At 37.2% G+C, this 20,337-nt stretch overlaps 3 long non-coding RNA genes across 3 annotated transcripts; 1 reads left to right on the forward strand and 2 right to left on the reverse strand.

Annotated features, from left to right (window-relative positions):
* Window positions 1-321: 321 nt before the first annotated feature.
* LOC135801858 (uncharacterized) lies at window positions 322-11,141 on the reverse strand. The gene is made up of 3 exons (XR_010550468.1): window positions 11,012-11,141; window positions 3,131-3,518; window positions 322-625 (listed from the first exon to the last, which is right to left on the reverse strand). It is a non-coding gene; the product is annotated as an uncharacterized lncRNA (long non-coding RNA).
* Window positions 5,828-20,314, forward strand: LOC135801855 (uncharacterized). The gene is made up of 3 exons (XR_010550466.1): window positions 5,828-6,033; window positions 15,121-15,344; window positions 20,158-20,314. It is a non-coding gene; the product is annotated as an uncharacterized lncRNA (long non-coding RNA).
* On the reverse strand, window positions 11,690-12,662 carry LOC135801856 (uncharacterized). The gene is made up of 2 exons (XR_010550467.1): window positions 12,178-12,662; window positions 11,690-12,117 (listed from the first exon to the last, which is right to left on the reverse strand). It is a non-coding gene; the product is annotated as an uncharacterized lncRNA (long non-coding RNA).
* Window positions 20,315-20,337: the final 23 nt, after the last annotated feature.

The raw sequence follows: 20,337 nt of genomic DNA on the forward strand, positions 1-20,337 counted from the left end.
ACAGTTACAGCGTAATGCGACAAGCAGCCGAGGGTCGCCACATCCCTTTTTATGATTTTTATTACACTTTTATTATTTTACTACTATCTCTCGTGCCGGCGGCGGCTGCCGGCAATTTTTTCCCGTTTAAACTTTTCACGCATTCTAGTACCCAGCGTCGACATATGCGAAAAGTTGTGACCGTTTACATTTTAGTTTCGCAGCTTCGCAATTACAACTTTTGCGAGTTTTTACAATCCGCCGTGCAGGCAGATTGTTTTATTTTTCCACGACCACCACCCAGTTTTCCACCCGACAATGGCGAAAACAAACGTAATCATATTTGGCTGCTTTTCGTTTACTGAACAAACACAAATATTTATTTGTTTGCGCAGAAATTAAACACACATCAAATCCGTTCGGATGGCGTGTGCTTTGAATGTATTAGCACATAATTTAATGGATTTCGTATCAATCATCTTTTTGTCGGGAGATGCAAGTATTGCTTTCATGTACCGCATGGAAATCTGGTAATGTGATGGATTATTGTTTGTGATTCGCTGTCATCGGCCAGTGCTTTGAAGTCATCCACCTTAGAATTCACCACGTGAAGAATCGAGACTGTTTTCCATATCGAGCAGTTTATCTTAAAAAAAATGTGTTGTGTATGTATACGTACACAAAAAAATTTTTAATTCATAAAAAAATAAATGTGCTTGATAATTTTTAACGACGATTTTTGATGGGAAATATCTTCTAAACGAAGAGAAATAGAAATCTGCAAATTATAGATTATGAAAGATTAGAAAATTCTCTATAAGATAGAAATTTTAAATAATTTAATTTCGTAAAGTAAAAGGTCGAAAAACGCGACTAAAAGTGTTAAAAATTAAAACTTTTCAGTTAGTGGCCATTTTTTTCAATCGCGAATATCTCGTATACTAAAATAGATAAATTGAATCTGATCGCAGCGCCTTAATCTACGGACTATTCTCTATCAGATAGGATAGTTAAAAGGAAAATCTGTGAGATGAAATTTTAATTCTTAAGAAAAAATTGCCAAGGGGGGGTGCTTGATAATTTTTTTCGACGATTTTTGAAAATTAATATCTCTTTAACTAAAAGCGATAGCAACCAACCAATTGGTGATTGTGAAAGATTGGAAAATTCTCTATCAGATAAAAATGTAAAATAATTATATTTCCCACAGTAAAAGGTCGAAAAACGCGACTAAAAGTGCTAAAAAGTGACATTTTGCAATTTTTGCCCATTTTATTCAATCGCGAATATCTCGAAAACTAAAAGAGATAAATAAGATCTGATCGCAGCGTCTTAATCTACGGACTATTTTCTATCAGATAGGATAGTTAAAAGGGAAATATGAGAGACAAAATTTTAAGTCTTAAGAAAAAAATTGCCAAGGGGGGGTGCTTGATACTTTTTTTCGACGATTTTTGAAAATTAATATCTCTTTAACTAAAAGCGATAGCAACCAACCAATTGCTGATTATGAAAGATTGGAAAATTCTCTATCAGATAAAAATGTAAAATAATTATATTTCCCACAGTAAAAGGTCGAAAAACGCGACTAAAAGTGCTAAAAAGTGACATTTTGCAATTTTTGCCCATTTTATTCAATCGCGAATATCTCGTAAACGAAAAGAGATATTTAAGATCGGATTGCAGCAACTTAATGTACGGACTTTTCTCTATAAGATAACATAGTTAAAACGGAAATCTGAGAGATTAAATTTTAATTCTTAAGAAAAAATTGCCAAGGGGGGGTGCTTGATACTTTTTTTCGACGATTTTTGAAAATTAATATCTCTTTAACTAAAAGCGATAGCAACCAACCAATTGCTGATTATGAAAGATTGGAAAATTCTCTATCAGATAAAAATATAAAATAATTATATTTCCCACAGTAAAAGGTCGAAAAACGCGACTAAAAGTGCTAAAAAGTGACATTTTTCAATTTTTGCCCATTTTATTTAATCGCGAATATCTCGTAAACTAAAAGAGATAATTTGATAATTTTTTTCAACGATTTTTCATAGAGATTATCTTCCAAGCGAATGTTTACGATCTAAATTTAGGCGATTTTTCATGATTTATTCATCGATGTTGAAATTTCGGTAATTTCGTGTTGGCGCGCGTGTAATTAAAGTTAAATTAATTATTTATAGAAACATAGAGATCAGATCTACTAATGATGGAAGGCAACCAGATTTAATTAATTGTATAATCAAACTTTAAATTTAGTTTTAAACTAGTAAACAGTTGGAGAGAAATCCACACATGTCGTTTCTTACGTTTTTTAAAAGGTTTTAAGTGAACTCTATAAAAGAATGTTTCACTTTTTGATTTTTCAAAACACAAGAATATCTTAGACATTCTACTCTAAAATAATTTCATTTGCAATGAATCAGTGACAATACAAATAATATAATATTAAACAAACCGCGACAGACAAAGAAATAATTAACCGGAAGTATTTTCTCAACCGCACATTCGGTTATCTTTCCCCACATGTTTGAATTGCAGGAATGGCTAAGATTGCGCTAATTTATTTTGATTGTAACGTACTGTACGTGACGGTAAAGCCATTTTAAGTTGCGGTTTAAAGTGCTCTAATCCCGCTTACCATAATTTATTGCGCGCCGGGTCTCAACTTTTAAATGTACATAAACATATTTTGCATTATTTAGTTTGCTCGCGATTTAAATTCTAATTATCCAGCAGGGGCGGCAGTGTGCGACGTTAAGTATACGGGATAAATAACGCAAAGCTCACAGACTCGACGCAGTCTCAAATAGAAATAGAAATTACTGCAATTAGATGAGCAAAGATCTCAATATCAACAGAGAGCAGACGCGAATCAAATTATATGCAAGCGTAAAATCCACAGCATAAGTAATCAAGTTTAATTTTCCAACCTTAGGTTATCTCATACCGAGTAAGGTTATGTTGAATTGATTATTGGGTTGCCTATTATTAACATATGAATATATGAAGGTGTATTGCGTTCACACTCGGTAGAAATCAAATGCGGTGCAAATGGTTTGGGATAAGTGGATAATGCAGAGCGGCGTATTAGAGAACATAGCCATGCGGACTTTGGTTGCAAAACCGACAACACCACCGTACTAACCAGCAACCACTATCCGGGAGTCCGCCGGAGTAACTTAATAGTATAACCGAAACCATCAAGCAACAAATAAGTCTTAAATAACCTCCTCATGGCCGCACCCTCAGCAGGTTCAGCGTACATGTATCCGAGAGCACACACTGCGCGCTTTCCCAGCTTTCTGCACTTTGTGCCCGACATGCTCGTGTTTGAGTTACGCGAGTTACAATTTGCCACGGCCGCCAACAACCAGCAAAGCCGACCACTCCACTACTCCGCTGCGAAGAGTTAATGTCCTTGCGACGCAGCGGCATGCTTCATTTCGCACTCCAGGATGTGTGTCCTTCGATGTGGAGGTGCCTCGGGCTACATTACCATCAGCAGCGCAAACATATTTTAGGGCATGGGGTCACTGGAAAGAATAATATTACATGTTACAGTAATTAAATAATAAATAAAAAATAAATTTATGTAAAAAATTAAGTTAACTTAATCTAATCTAACCTAGTTTAACCTCAAAACTTTAAAAATTAATTTTTAGCCTTATTTTAAAAGGTATATTGTAAAGATTTAGTAATTGTGTGGTTTATAACTGTCAGTATATTCTGAGACAAGCATATGTTTCACTTTTGCTCGTACTTTCCACTCAGCTAGAAATACTCCATTACAGACACATCTAGTCACCACATTCTCGTTTGCCGTCCTCGCTTGTATCGTTATACAAATGGATCTGGCGCTGGATGCATGTGTGCGCAATACTAATTACTCTTTCATATAAACATAATTTAATTCATCGCTCCGCGCACTTACGATGCGAGTGCTTAAAGTAAACTTTTGTAATACAGAAATTAGCCGTTTCAGATTTAAATGTTGCTAAAGTATTGACATATAGATACAATATTGTTATTAAATTTCAAAGTGAGTTGTTTTGATGAAGCACTTAATTTCTTTTGCTTTTATACACTAAATTAGTTGGTAAGTCTAGTTTAATGACTTTAAACTTTACCATTCTTTTTGATTGCGCTAAGTGAAAGTCATCAATGCATAATGCGCAAGAATGAAATACGTTCTGGTCTGGCGTGGTTTTTTGCGTGCTTTGAAAATTGTTCAAAGTTTGTACGTCGAGAGGCAAAAAATAGCTTGAAACTTTCTATAATTTTTGTTGCTTTTCATTATTACATACTTCCATTGGAATCACTTAATGAAGAACTTTTTATGTGCTTAGCGTTCAAAGTGGTTACTACGTGCAGAGGACTTGAATAGACCTGGATTTTTATTTCAAGCCAGCGCGTGGATATCGTATGAACAGGGATTATGAACTCTGAAAGGAAGTTTTTCATTAAAAAATGCTCATATATTTATTAATATGCTGCCGAGTGGCTCTTTTTACGTCATAAAATATATTTAATATTGTAACTTAGTAACATTTATAACGAATTTAAAATGAACTAGCATGGAAGATAGGTTAGGTACACTTGTAACTCAAATATTAACAAAAAAATGTTAAAATTTTTGTTATAAATGAGTTTTTATATTTTTAAATCTTAAAAATGATTTATTACTAAAATATATTGTCATTAATTGAGTAAACCTTGATGTTGACTTATGCTTGCTAAAATTTATAGCACAATTTCGAACAATGCCCTCAGTGTAAATTTGTTCAATTACGGGAAACAAGCAAAACAACAGGTGGAGCTCGAAATTTCAGCTGGCGGCCGCTCTGCCGAAAAGTAAACGCATAAATTTCGTATTTAATCAACTACCACCCAAAGTGTCGCTTATTAATGACCGAGCACCCCGCGCTTAAACACACTTCAGCGAAAACCAATAAACGCTCGCCGCCGTTGCCGCCGCGGAGCAACAAACAAGTCTACGCTCTGTGCGCGCCCGCAAACGCATTAAGATTTATTAATATAGAATTGAATTATACGACGCGGCACGGGTCAGCGTAATCTTGCCAGGCACCGCGGGCGAATGATTCATTAGTTGCGTATGTGAACACGAAAACGGTACCCAAATTCATTGGTCTATAGGTCTAACATCGAAAGCTTTGCTTAGTTCTTGATTGCTTTCGATGTGGGAGACCCGAGAGTCCATTTAAAAGTCAATAGTTCAATAACTTAAATATTAATGCTACAAGTTGATGGGAAAGTGAGCAAAAAATAGAAATAGACGCGATGAAAAAAATATTTCAGACGTGAATGGAGTGCTGCTATAAATAAATCGAAAATGTAGAAATAAAATCGCCGCGCGTTTCATTGGATAATATTGTAAAGTATTAGGGTTGTAAAAACACGCTTCGATTTTAGGTTTATTTTTATGTTTGACCCTTTTTTTTCAGGATGTGATCGTAAATATAACTGTCAGTTTTCAGAATTTTCCTATTCATATCTCTAATGTGCTATAACTAAATTTTGATGTTTACATAAAATAGGTTATATTTTTAAGCTTTTTGTGTTGTTTTGGTTGTCTACAGTGATTTAAAAATATTTATTCCCGAAACAAATAAATCATTTATATTAATTAAAAAGCGTATCTCTCGGTTCCGGTAATTAGCACCCCTCCGAAAATGAAAAATCCACATCCATCAACGACACATTGAAAGAGTGCAAGAACGATGAGTGTTGCTTCGTGCAGAAGAAGCGAAAGAAGGGGATGTTTACAGATACCGCCGCGATATAGCGCTGTCAGCGAATCGGCGTCAGTAATGCTTCGGACGTCGCGACGCCCGTTGCTCGCATCGCGCCGCCGTCGACGCTAACCCTCAGCATACACACGTGTATGAGTGAACTATATGTGCGTGTGCGTTGATGGTAATCGACGACCTACAATACGCGAAGAACTAAAACAAAACTTGGATTTAACCGCGCGCAGCGTAAATATTTATCGGCAAACAACTTGCAAATATTCATACTGCCACTGTGAAGGTATTTAACGATCAATTATTTATTATTTTAATAAATTTTTGCCACAATCTTAATGGCACTGTTTTTATTCACTCAAAAATCGAAATTTAGCTTGCGATCGCAGTAAAATAAACAATTGCAACGGGTAGTAATCGTGCTTAGTTCGGATCGGCTGGCAATCAAGTAAAAGCTCGCGCGATGCTCGTCGCATTGATCTACTTGCAAGTCGAAACAATAATATTAGCAGAACCTCATTTGTTCACATGTCGACTTTGTTTACATTCATACATATACTCTAGATAAACAGTTCGTTGACATGTCGTGTCACTCAGTCAAAAATTCATTTTAATAATATACAGCCTGCTTAATTGCGGAAATATATAGTGATTTTATCTCTGAGCTTGTTTTTGTACGCGTAGATATAATGAAAATTGCAGAAAACAATTAAAGTTTACGTCTTGCTCGTTTACTCCTCGCTTCTGCAAACATTGCCAACTGTTACACATGAACTCGACGTTGAGGGGTTTTCAATTTAAGCACAGCTCGATGATACGCACGCTTTTCGAATGGATCCGAGATGTTAAATGTTAAATGGAAATAGTTAATTTCCATCTCTGTTGTGTGGATGCCGGCGGGGGTGGCGGGCACACACATACACTAGCGCACATTTATCATGACCTTGTTTGGGTGGCTTTGTGTGCGGGTATGTCGGTGTGCGCGAAGTAAATTTCTATGCAAACAACGCCTTCGAGTGTAGTACACGCGTCGAGAGTTTGGCTTATTTCTTCTGCGTTTAGCGTTTAGCATTTTAGCGTTGCGGCATTGCGGGGTTGGGGTTTTGACTCTTGGAGACTCCACGGTTTTGCATTTTAGGGTCGGTGCGGGCGCAAACATGAGCTAAATGGAATAGAATATCGAGGAGCGGCTGAATAACTTTAGTAGTTATTACATTGTTATAATACACGTCGTAATATTTTGCTAATTTCGATGATTTATTAAAGCGGAATGAACTGTTCTTGCGCCGAAGAAATTAAATATAAATGTGAGGGGTTTTGTTGAAGACAATTATGATTTGTTTTGTTAAAGTTGGAAAATTTATACCAAAACAACAATGAAATTATTTTAGATATAGAAATAATACCGAATTTGCCAATCAATTAATTAAATATTGGTTTATATCAATAATCAGAATCGAAAAAGTAAATTTATGGATAAATTAAATGTAAAAATCAATATTTTATAAGTTCTGTTATCGTTTTATCAACAAAACCAATCAAAATTTCTTCAGTTATTGAGAATTTTCTTCAATTTTAAATCAGAAAATCATGTAAAAAGTAGCGAATTTTTGATAAAAAGTAAAAATAAATGAAAAAAAGTAAAAATTTGCACTTAAAAACATTTCCTGAGAATATTTTTCATGTTTTTACTAAAAAAAAAACTATCCTAAAATGAAATTTATATGTATTTCCTAGGTAACTACCCCATAATACAAAATATCGACAAAAGTTGATGTTTCTTTTTCTATTTTAAATCACAAAATCATTTAGAAGGTACCAGAATCTTCCATTTGAGCTCGTTCGAATTGCCCATTCTTTACACTCCAATTTTTCTCCGCACGTTGCCTTAAATCCTTAATGCCCCGAACTGCTTACCCGCGCGCCGTGCTTCCTTCCCTCTTGAATCTTTATGTATTTGGATAGTTTATGTCTGCAGCAAATCTCGCCGCCATAAGAGAACGTAAACGTCAAATAATTCATTTCGCACCTTTCCGACGTCTCCGACTCCCGACCCTTGATTTACTTTTACGATATACCGAATGTTATGCTCGTACCGCTCGCAAACTGCTTTAATTCCTCAGCAAAACCGAAATTGAGGCAATGAGCAGGTTTATGCTCGCACCTGAGTTGTGTAACGTATGGTGTACCAACAAAAATCAATTACACCGCAATATTTGCTGCCTGGCTGCTCCACCAACACCACTTTCAGTTTGTGTAAGCTGTCATTGAAATATTCAAGCAGTTCACCTTGTAGTGAACCTGTAGAAAGCTGGAAAATGCATCCGCTATTCCTGCTCACACACTCACAGCGGTCTCTTGTGTACCTACCTTGCATAATCCGTGCTGCAATATTGTCTCATTTACATTTCCGTTTCATATCCGCGCTACGTCTTCCATCCTGAGCTAATCTAGAGCGCACCGCCAACGAGTGCCAAGTCAGCGCGTCGACGGAATGGCAGTTGGAAAATGCCCAAGTAGTTCTTCTTCGGCGGATAACTCGCGTGGCCCTCGGCTCGCGTGCATTTGGCAGGGTCTCTTATTAGAAATTGTGGAATAGTCGAAATGCGGAACGCGCCTGAATGGCGAGATTGCGACGAGGGTCTGCGCGGGCCCGGACAGACAGTGCCTTTTTGTGCACCCCGCGGCCGGAAGCGGGTAGGAAAACGGGAAGCACGGGAAGCGTTCTGTTCGTGCGAGCGCGCAACAGAGCATTCAATTGCTCCGGCGGCGAGGATGCGAAATGAACGCGCGAGCGCGCGACGTGCGCAAAGAATGCAATCCGAACGCATACTTCAAAGACTTTAAAACTTGCAAAGAGAAACAATCGGAGGCGAGTGCATTTGAATAGATGTGGGTCATGGCTTTTTACAAAATTACACCTTGAGGTGCAGAAACATCATAAATTCTGATTAATTTTTAAAATTGTAAGATTTTCGCTAAGAAACTAAACTATTTTGAAGTTATGATAGATTTGTACATTTAGTTAACCCAACTTACGACATCTTTTTAAACTTTTATATGTGTTATGAAAAGAACGATGACAAGTAATTATTTTTAATGAATTAAAACTCTAAGGTTTTCATGTAATCCATCAAAATGCCCGCTTTCATTCCTTCGCTATTCCAGCTACTCTGACAGATAGCTGCTATATAACTAATTCAGACCGCCTTCCGTTCGCTGTTCTCGTGAACTGAAACTAGGCACGAGCCGAAAGTCAGAAGAGGGATTCATAAAACTGTTGTAAACTTAGTTAAATAATGAAGACGTATGCAACAGACTAGGGCATTATACGCTCACAAGTCATAAAGGAGTCTACTCGTCTGACAAAGACAAAGCTGTCTGAGCATGTCGTCCTTCCGGCGCGGGACGACCTTTATAATGTGACAGGAAATGTTGATTAGGTCAGGTTTTTCATTTAAACCTAACTCCGAACCGCTAAAATCGTAATAACATCGTTAACTGATTTAACAAATTGTCCTACATAAAAGATTTAATTTTTAATTACTTGCAAGTATGTAAATTTTGATAATTCCGGATTGTTTTGCACCGAGAGGTCGAGGCGAAGTGCGGATGTGAAGTGCAACGAAGATTAATTCGCCAATAATTAATGATCGCGCATCATTAATATTAATTTCTATAATGCACCATCATTCGAATTGCGAATCGGAAAACATGAATTTATCATGTGGCGTACGACGGCGGCGCAAAACAACAAGCCAAAACAACAACTATCGAAATTATGTGTGCTTCCGACGCGCCTCTCGAACTTGCTCGTTAATATCTTCGCGAGCAGTTCGATGCGATTTATCATAGTTCATCTGAGGCGCCAGTGCGCTCGATTGTTGTGCCAGCAATCCAGTAAAGCCCTTGGAGTTTCCAGCGTTAAGTACAATTTACAATAGGTTAATAATTAATGAATTCAGTGCACGAAATCAAAGAAAATATTCTTTTAAAATTGTTTAAAATTATTTTAACTTTGTTTAAAATAAAAAGTAAAGTAGTATCTTGAATTGTTTGCTCTTTATGCAATAAAAACTTTTAAAACCCAACAATTTTGCACCTCTATGTGAATCGCGCGGAAGAACTTGAGAACATGAGAGCGCAGGAATGCATCTTACACGAGACGATTGTCTGTCGTATTGTTGTGGACGACTTGCACGCATCGTCAGCAAAAATATAAGGACTGCACAATATTGCAGGATATTGTAGTACGTATATAGAGAGTGGTGTGCATTTTCTTACGATTGTATTTCTTACTCTTACGATGCACCACGCAAATGTGCACAAAGCTTCAAGAGCCGCACGAATATATGAACACGCGCTCCGGCGAATAAGACGAGAGGAAAACACAAATAAAGCGCCTGAGTTGCACGGTTTCGCCTTTCCAACATTTCCAGCATTGAATGTTAAGTGCCTGCACGTTTGAAGACTTTGTTCGTTGTGCTTCGAGATGCGCTGCAGCTTGCATGAAAATTGAATGAACTCACGAGTCGGAGCTTTTGAGCTGATGATAATTAAAAGCTGGAATTTCTTTCGTTAAATATACTCGAGAATTACACCCGAAATTCTCAGTTGTTATTCTAACATTTCAAAAACTTTTCAACATAAAACTAATATTAAATCATTCATGAAGAATGAAATATATCAAGAAATAGTGCATAGATATTCCTCAATAAATTTCGTAGTGATAAAACTTTCAATGCACTATTTTATTTACTATCTGCCGTAGAGGATAAAATCTATTATTATATATAATGATTAAAAATTCAATAAGCTGAACTCTGCTGACGCAGGCACTATTTAAGTTGGGCTGAATAAATAATAATCGCTGCAGGATGCGCTCATAAACCAAGACTTCATTTATGATTCAATTTTCGCTTAATTTCTCAACGTTTTCAACATTTTAGGGGCTCGTGATCCAGTTTTAACACGCTTTTTACGTCCGTCTGCTCGTGGCGTTAACTTTTCAACTTGCCTCATATATTCTGCATGCTGCACCCAATCTCGTGTTTTCGTTACAGCGTCTTCAACTTTTGCCTTTTACTACGTTGGAAAAATTTATATTTAAAGTTTAATACAATAGTATTAGCAGACCTCACACGTTAAAAACAATTTAAAAATTTGTTATGAAATCAATTCACAACACAAATAAAGTTGTAGGTTAGAACGGTTGTTAATCAATGCGCTTGAAAATTTGTTAGAAAAGTTTGCTGAATACTCACTTCAATACCACGCCAAACTTGCAAAATGTATAGTTTTGATGTACACTTTAAACTTCTTCACACTAATTACATTTTAATGTATTGTTTCAATTAACACTCGCTTAATTTTAACACAACAGTAACAATGTTACAAAATTTTCTTGAATCTAACCGCAACGCCAACTACCGCAACAAACCGAAATGAACATAATTTTGAATATTTGACCCGCGATTGCAGCGCCGCCTGCCGGGTTGAATGTAAAACATTCTAGAATCAACAACAATTTATAAATTTAAACAATTATTCACCAACTAAGTCACGAAAGTATGTAAAAATTGTAACCATATTATATACTTGAATAATGCGTGTTGGAATTACCATAATATTTGGCTTTGAATAACTTTTGTTTCAATTTTCACTCAGTCAAAGTCACGCTTGGAAATTTTATTATCAACATGTTACCAACTTGAGAATAACGCATAGAGATATGTGGAATGCAGAAACTGCGTGCCAGTAATTCAATTATAGTTGTTGTTAGTATCGCATTCTGCGATATTGCTAACAGGGAAAAGTTTTAAGCCCTCTGGCAAGGATCGAACATACACGCGACGTCGCTTTTGAATGAATTTAAATATTAATGGATTTAATAACGAACCGAAACGAATACTCACTATGAATACCCGTATTATTATCAGATGCGTGATTAATTGTAATGTATTGATTGTATTATCTATAACGAATGCTTTCATATATATTTCTGAAGTTTTTACGAGTTGTGAAATTGGAATTTTTACGACATTCCAACTTCCAACACTCAATATAAAGCGTTGAATTTCATTTTTTATTCGTGCGAGCTCGGTTTATTCTATATTCCATTTTATATTTTATATTTGAAGATGCGCACGTAGTTTCGGGGCCAAGTTGCGACGTCGAGTGCGTCCGCCTACTGAAATTGCAGAAACTTTCCCGAAACTGCACGCCGGAAAATTGTAATACGTGCTTCTAGTATTCTATAAACTCGACGCTGGCAAGCCAACCTGAATGTCTATTCGAGCAAGACCTGCTTGTGTTTCGTGTATAGAAAAATAATCCCAGAATCTCAAACAAATGCGGGCGCATTTCAACTCTAGAAAATTTCACAAACATCAAAGTTGGAAACAAAGATTAAGTCAATGTTTAGTCTAACATGCTCATGTTGCTGCGCGTAATTGAAAAAGTGCTTCGACGTATTCGTAATTGGAGCTAATTTCTTGCTTGTAATTTTCTTCGCGTGCCACATTTGAACCGCAGACGAATGCACTCCACGATTTCACGCTTGTTTTAAGAGACAACACGTAGTTGAACGTATGGTGAACTAGGTCAGAACATAATACACTCTTCAGGGCACACCGAACTTCTGCTTGGAAAACATTTTTTAGTACTTGCCGGTTTTATAGCCCCAAGTGCAACATTCTCCGATTGCTTCGTGTCGAATTTTGAGAGAGTTGAAACAGAAATTGCCTTTTAAATTCGTTAACGGGAATAACTACTACTTCTTTTGATAGGATACTATCAAAATAGGATGCTTTAGAAATATTGTAATTTTATACATAACCAAGAGATCAGAACAAACTGCAAAACGCGCGTAACGGTGTTTTTGACAGTTGACTTACAGCGCCACCACACATGAAATATCACGTTTTATAGAACTAAAATTTAAATTTGACATTTTTATTGTCATAAAAACGAGTTTTTTATATTTTGAGTCGTAAAATGGAGATTTTTGTAAGATTAATTGCCCGTTCTTATATTATTAATTAGAATTTCTAATGAAGGTGATTCTTGCTTTTCTATAGGTCGCAGATTTTAAATGTACGTTGCGTTTTGCGAGCGTAAAGAATGAATTGACGAATCAAAAGTCGTGGCGCAATAAAACTCGTCGCAAAGTCCATTTCCGTGCTCTTGAAGACGTCGCCTTGCGCCGGAAAAAATAAACGAAAGAGCAACGACAACCAGCAGCCGAAATTAAATTAAATTGCAATCGCAGGCATTAAAACTCACGCTCGAAACATAAAACAAGTTGTTTTTGCAAATAAAATATTTTTTTTTGGTTAAAAATATGAAAATCTGTTTGCGTGCCGCATCGCATTAAGTTTTAATAGACTCAAACGCAGCTAATGGAGTTTATTTAAATGATTAAACTTTAAACTAAGCTTTCAATTATGAAATTAAAACTTTCATCGATTGGATGATGATGCTTGAGAATGGCTAATGCGCTCGCAGGCTCAACTTTATAATCCTCCGCAGTGAAAATTCCAAAGTCAATCAACTCCGCGAGATCACCCCGATTAACTATTATGGAATTACTAATACCGAAGAAGTTAATAATTCATGAATAATTCCATTCTTTCCGGCGTGGGACGGAGGGCACCTTTGTCTGCTCAATAATTTATGATATCGCCAACAGCGTAATGACGCAGTCGAACATCAATTACTAATTATTTCTAAAGGCTTTCAAAAGACTTCCAAACGTGTAATTAATAAAAGCCGTTAAAGGAACTTTTATTTCTCCCAAGGTAGCAACATTCACATTCAACAAAAAAAGACCAGAACTTAATGAAATCTATTTTTACATCTTGTTGGCATAGGGATGAATGAATGTAAGAGCTAAATATCTCTTTGTAAATCTCTTATATCAATGTGTTTAAATTTAAACACATCGAGTACATGCAGCCGCATTAAGCTCACGACACATTAAAGAATGTCGGCACTTTGCACCATTGCTACCGCCGCGTGTTAATTTTCTATTTTCATTTTATTATTTATTTAGAATCGCGGCTCGCTTTATCCGTTCTTTGGTTGCGACAAGTCCAACACTTCCAGGAGTCATGTATCTGTTATGTCGAGTTATTTAGCGGGGAACAAAAATGTTTTTGACTCAAACGCATAAAGTTTATTTTTATTGCTTAAGTAAGTTGAAAGATATTAAGCTTTTAAGCGTTTAACAAGATGATTTACGGCTTGCATTAGGGTTTTACATTTGAAAATGTTGAGAAAATGAAATATTTAACACAAAAATTTTTGAAAATTTGGCTTTTACATTAATTTATAGGAAATAAATGGGTTTTAGTAGTGGTAGAGTATTTTATTGTGATTATTAGAAATAGTAATGGAAATCAAGTAAAATTTACATTTTGGTTGGTTGGAAACTAATCCAGAATCTGGTAATATCTCGAGGGCTGGGTGCAATTATACTAATTCGATTAACGTTAATTAACCCAAATGATCTTCCATGAGTCGAGGTCAAAGTTTTATCGTTGTTACATCTGGTTGAAATTTCCGCTCATTTTCCCCGGCTCTAAATAGAAATAAAATTATTTCAACCATAATATGAAATAATATGCAATTTTTTTATAAAATATTTAATTATTCCCCAAAAACACTCTGTATATTAGTCTAAAATAACCGTAATTCGTAAGTTTTGGAGTTTAGTGTGCTAATTCTGACAGAGCATGATTCGTTTCTTGATTTCCACTCGGATCCATTCGCAAATCTGTAGATTTGCTGAGTAACGTCCAAGATGAGCGAAATATGGCGGCAGTCAGTCATGGAATGGCGGCGTGCGGCACATGGAAGTAGTTGGGTGCTAATGCTGATGCTCGAAATGTTCGGGTCGGATTAGTATTATTACTTAATTAGGATTAATTATTATCCCTTGAGTCGACGGCGCGTCTTCGTTTCGCCCGCGCGCGATAATTCATGTTTGCAAATAGACAGGCGCTCTCGAGCAGTTTCGAGCACTGCAAGAAAGGAATTCGTGAAGCTTCCTCAACGCGCATTTCGAATTCATACTCGAGCCCATTTAGCGCACCGGGGGCGGGCGCGCCGCTTGGCAAATAATTCGTAAATGAGGGGTTTGCGAGATATCCGCGAACGAGCGCGACGTGATTTATACTTGTGCATCGCGCACATACCGGAAAGGTACTCCGGGAGGCGCATAATGTGCTTTAATCAACTCGCCACGGATTCGCCTCTCTTGCCCCTGGATCCAACCACCGCAACGGGCGCTAATTGCAAATTCTGCCCGATGATTAATTCATTGCTAATGTGGTATTAATTGCATACGTTTTTTTTCTTCCTCTGCTTTCAGACTTTCAGAAAAACCCGGAACTGCCAGCAGGAGGTGAAAAATAATGGGAGCGGCCTTGGTAGAAGTCGCTATTTGAACTGACGAGGGTTTCCAAAGGCAGGAAAAACACCAGGCAATGATGGTTCGTGTTGCAACGTCCGTCAATCATGTCGTTCTGTTGTTGATGGTCATCAATCTCATCGCAATCACGAGTACGACTAAATTTTATCATGGATTCCAATCAGGTAAATGCAATCAAAAACTATCAGTCAAATTTTAGTACATTTATGCGTGTGGAATTTTGCGCAAAACGTGTTTTTTGCTGATGAGATGTCAAGACGTGTGCAATATTTCAACATTGCGCAGTAATTTTGTTAGTGGTATTTTATATATATGAAATTGAGTATGCATGCAAAAAGTGTAAGCGTGCGGGGGCGACGACGCGCATCGCCGAAGACTCGAAAGCGCAATGAGCGAAGAATATGAATGGGGGGACACCGCCTTGCGCATTAACAAGCAAGGCGTGTATCGTGCGTAAATCTTCTGCAATGTGCACCTGTTTGCTGTCATCTTCATTGCTTTTCTTACAAATGTTGCATTCACTTCCATCCCAACCGAATCTGTCTATTTTTACTTATATTTATTCAACATTTAGTACTATGAATCATAATTCCTCAAGTGAAGAAGATTATTCCTGCATAAATTTAATTCGGTGCGTAGGTAGGTGTAAAATTCGTTAGTTGGGTTTTATGCTCATAAACAGAATGGATTTATGCAAGTACAGGGCGCAAGCCGTGCGTGAAAAACGAGATGCAGAATTGGCACATACAGCGTGCACGAAGCGGAAATATAACCGTCGTATATTACGAGCGATACTTGTAAAACCCTCGGTTTAACCGTGGGATATAAGAAGCCGAGCGAAATAGAGAGCATCGGATGGTATTATAGGATGTAAAGAACTTCGCTTCGCTTTTATGTTATGAAAGAAAAAAAACCTCCTCGACGTTATGATTCTGGTTGACATATTGGCGTCACGTGCGAGGAAGGTTTTCACTGATCCGGCGAATTTTCTCTCGGAGACCATTCCCACTATTTTTAGATATTCTTTTCGATGGCTATTCTTCGGACAGCATTCCTAGCTTCTATATTCCTAGCTTTGCAATCTGGATTCATACCCTTCTTTTGATTTTATTTTTTTTGATTTTATTTGAAATAAAATAAAATTTTAACAAGTGTGAAGTGTTAAAAACTTGTATGGGGAGATGGGACGTGTAGATGTGAGGTACAAAATGAAGACCCATCGATCTTCTGCTTCTGGTGTTGTTATTCATACGCGTGTTCTAAAATTTAAGGCCGCCGGGCATTTCTTCAAACATTTTTTACGCGTCCGCGACGACAATGTTATAAAGTGTGATATAAGAAGTGACGATAAAATGGGGGACAGCAGGATGGTTGCATGAGGAGTTATGGCGTCGCCGTGAAGTATGGACGCAATGGGGACTGGAAGATGGAAGGTCGCGGTTTTTATTTGCGACTAGGGCCAGGAGGGAACTGTGCCCATGCTTTTCATGCCTTCAATAAAACATTTATTAGTTTCCTATTTTACGCATTGTAAAATATTACATGCGATATGTTTTGATATAGGTATATTCAATACATAACCTAAAATATATTTTAGGTTGTGTTTTGTGCGTTCGTAAATAGTGATGGAATTGAAGTGTAACGCAACAAATATTACGGACAATTACTCGAGCACGGCGACAGCCAAGATGCAGAAACGCGTGTTTTAGGACAAGTTAAATGGTGAAGACGAGTTTATGTACTTAGTTTAAAAGTTTTCCGCTCTTTCGTATTTCCGCTTCGCTGATGCTCCACAAAACCAAAAACGAGCAAGTCTTCCAAGCAATGCCATCAGAGAAGTAAATATATAGTTAACGTCTGGGGTCGAGCCAGCCAACGAAATCAAGGAAAAGTGCCGAATGTCTTGTATTTACATACAGGGTGTTTAAAAACATAAAATTTTATAAAAATTTAAAATTTTTGGTTAAAAATCTAAAAAATTTAATAATTTTTTCTCCCAAAATTGTAAAAAAATAAAAATAAATTAATTTAAACTAAATATTTGTTAAATTTAGTAGATACAATTAGTTTATCTTAAAAAAATGAATATTTTATGTAAAATTAAAAGTTTTCTTGTATTATCTGTATATCTTAAGCCGAGGTTGCACTCAGCGAACAGGAAATATAACAAGAAACATCGGCTAACTACTAAACTACCATAAAAGTTAAATAGGGACACTAATATCGCCCGCGCGGCTGTGCTGGGCGTAGTCCTGCGAAGCGAGAGGACCCTCGTCTCCAGCGCCACTTGCTGCTGCTCTCAACTTTCATCTCGGTGGTGAAATTTACTCAACCAGACCGAAACCCAAACTCGAAGAACCGAAAAGCGACGCGGGCGACTCCAACTTCTTGGATACGAAGAAGACGCTCGCTCGGGTCATGAATCTAATTAATCCATGAGTTAATGAACAACACACCACAACACATTCTAATAAAATTCCTGCTTACGGTTAAAATATCACTCGAATCTATTTGGGATTACAAGCGAAATGTATGGAATAGATTTTACGAAATCTGGAAAAGTTCAGCGTTCAGCAGTTTTTATAATTCTTCTTTTAGAGATTCGAGATTGTGTCTCTCCGACCGATACTTGTTGGTCGTCGTTTTTTCTTTCTGTTTCGCTTGTGTCTTGTGTTTTCTGGAAACAATGTATGTTTTCTATTCGCATGTGTTGCTCGTCTTGCTTTGGGCATCCTTTCTTTGCAATAATGTCGGCGTCGGCTGGCTCTACGAATTTCGGGTCGTTCCCAAATTCTCGTATTGCAAGATTGTAACACATGCATGTACACAACGGCTTTCTATCCGAGGGGAGATGCCTATAGGATGCTATAAATTTTTCTTTATTTTTTCTTTCTTTTTTCCATTGTTTCCATACTTTATACATCGTCTAGTTTATTCTTTGGCAACTTATGTGAAATACTTGCTAAATTCTATAAACCGCGTTTAAAATAAATGAAAATTCAATATATATTTTTACAAATAATTTATTATAAATATCTTGTGTTGGTGTTTAAGATTGCTTTGTGATAACAAAGTTTTTTTTGTAAATCCAGCAGAAAAAAACCCTTTGCATTCGCATATCTCTCCTGCAATGTCACGAGACGTTCGGCTTTGTTTTTATTTCCGAACGCCTTTTCTGCGTATTACGTTCCGTTTCCCGTTCGCATACATTTTTCCTCGCCAGCTTTGTGCGCACTTTCAAAGGCCTCAAACAACGCGCACCCTTTCCACTTCTTCGTGCAGCCACCAGCACTCGACTCGACTGTTAGTTTTGTCGACGACGTTTGATGCTCTTTTCGGTTATCTAGCCCATTCTTTCTTCGGCATTAAATTGGATCGAATATTTATGCGTCGCGCACACATCGCCCGCTTTTCTTTATTCATGCAACTTGTTACACACCGCGCAAACAGAGATAAAATAACCACCGCCACTCGGCTAAAAAGCATATGAATTCAGCCTGGTGGCTGGCGGGGTGTGAGAAAGTTGAGGGTACAATGTTAAGACCACCGCCTTAACAAAAAAAGCGCACAAACGCAGCATTTACATACGGAAATAGACGCGCAAACGCCACCGTCGAAACGTTAACAACAAAGAGAGCAAAACGAAATGAAAATAAACGAATAAACAAACTTTACGAGTGGCAATTTGCATTCGCGTATTGCCGTAACAACATTACTGGAGTGTGGACTTGTAGTCAATGCTGGAGTTCTTTGCCAGTTACATATTTGTTCAAATATTTTCACGAATAAAGTTAAATGCGACGTTTTTAAATGTTTAAGATGATAAAACATCCAACTTGAATCTTTGTTTCCATTCAGATTTCCCTTCAGCATTTATTTCATGTTTGCAGTTATTTGTCGTTTGGTTGTTTTATTTGTTTGCAGTTTAAGGTCTTCTCGTCTTCGCTCTTTGCCGTCTTTCGAGTATTATGTGCTTTGCGGTCGACGCGGACTTCATTTAAATAAAATTTTAAGTTTTATTGCAAATTGCGAGCAAATACTTTTTCCCCAGCAGCGCTCTGAAATAATACCGTGTGGGCACCAAAACAAATACACTTTTAATGCGCGTCGCCTCTTGTTATCTCCGAGGACTCCGCCTGCAGCGGCGAAGAAAACAATAACACGTTTTACCTAACAAGAATACCACCCCGGCCAAGTTAAATCACAAGTTAGTCGTTATTATGCCGCGGCCGTAACTTTGCGAAACAAGCGAAACAAGCAAAGAATGTAATGCGATGCCAGTTGTATGTGCAAACCGAAGTTTGCTTTTCTAAAGCAACCAACTTGTTTGTCTGTCGCGGCAACTTTCTGGCGCGGCATATAAATGTTTATTGTTTAATACTTTGACAGTTTATTGCTGTTTTATTCCGAGCAGTACGCGCGTAGTTTTAATTTAATTTATTCGCGGTGCCATTCATTGAAACAATGACAAACATTAAAGTTGTCTCCGTTCGGGGTTGCGCGTTGCACTATTCAGCTTGTAAAAAAGTTTGCAGCTTGGAGCGAAAAATTGTTCGTATCGGGTTGAGTTATGTATCGAATTTTTTTATGCGACATGGAAAAGGCAGGAAAACACGTTTGGTAAATTACGGGCGTAAGGGGTGAAGGGACTTTGATGCCATTCAATGTTTCACCATCGACAAAGATCTACGACTTGGTTGGCAGACCTAAAAGTGCAATTATTATTAATGAATTACCTATACGTTCGGAACGCTGGCGAGTTCCTGTATTAACTCTTTCTTTATTCAAAGAAATTGGTGGCGCGCCACGCGAAAAAACGCTTTGTGTTTATTTCCAACGTCGCTGACATCCGGTTTTTTAATTTGTAGCACACGCGGACAACTTATAAAAAAACTAAAAAGAATTTACTAAAATTTTCTTGTTTTTTGAATAAAAAAAAAAAAACAAAAAAAACAATTTTTAAAATTTAATTCACAGATAATATAGAATTTCGAGCAGAAAGAAGTATTGATGATGCCAAACCAAGTGAAACCAGAAAAAATGTTGAGAAGACAAATGGAAAAGTCTTTGACAAGCAGGGAAGTGAAAAGAACAGTCGATCAAATGTCTTCCACTGAGAACTCAACAATCGTCTGGGCGCAATTGGTGGCACCGCGT

Source organism: Atheta coriaria, unplaced genomic scaffold, assembly GCF_025399875.1.
Source record: "Atheta coriaria isolate IRGN ID8LTWV9N9 unplaced genomic scaffold, Caltech_Dcor_3.1 hic_scaffold_13_pilon, whole genome shotgun sequence".
In the NCBI taxonomy this organism is placed as follows: domain Eukaryota; kingdom Metazoa; phylum Arthropoda; class Insecta; order Coleoptera; family Staphylinidae; genus Dalotia; species Dalotia coriaria.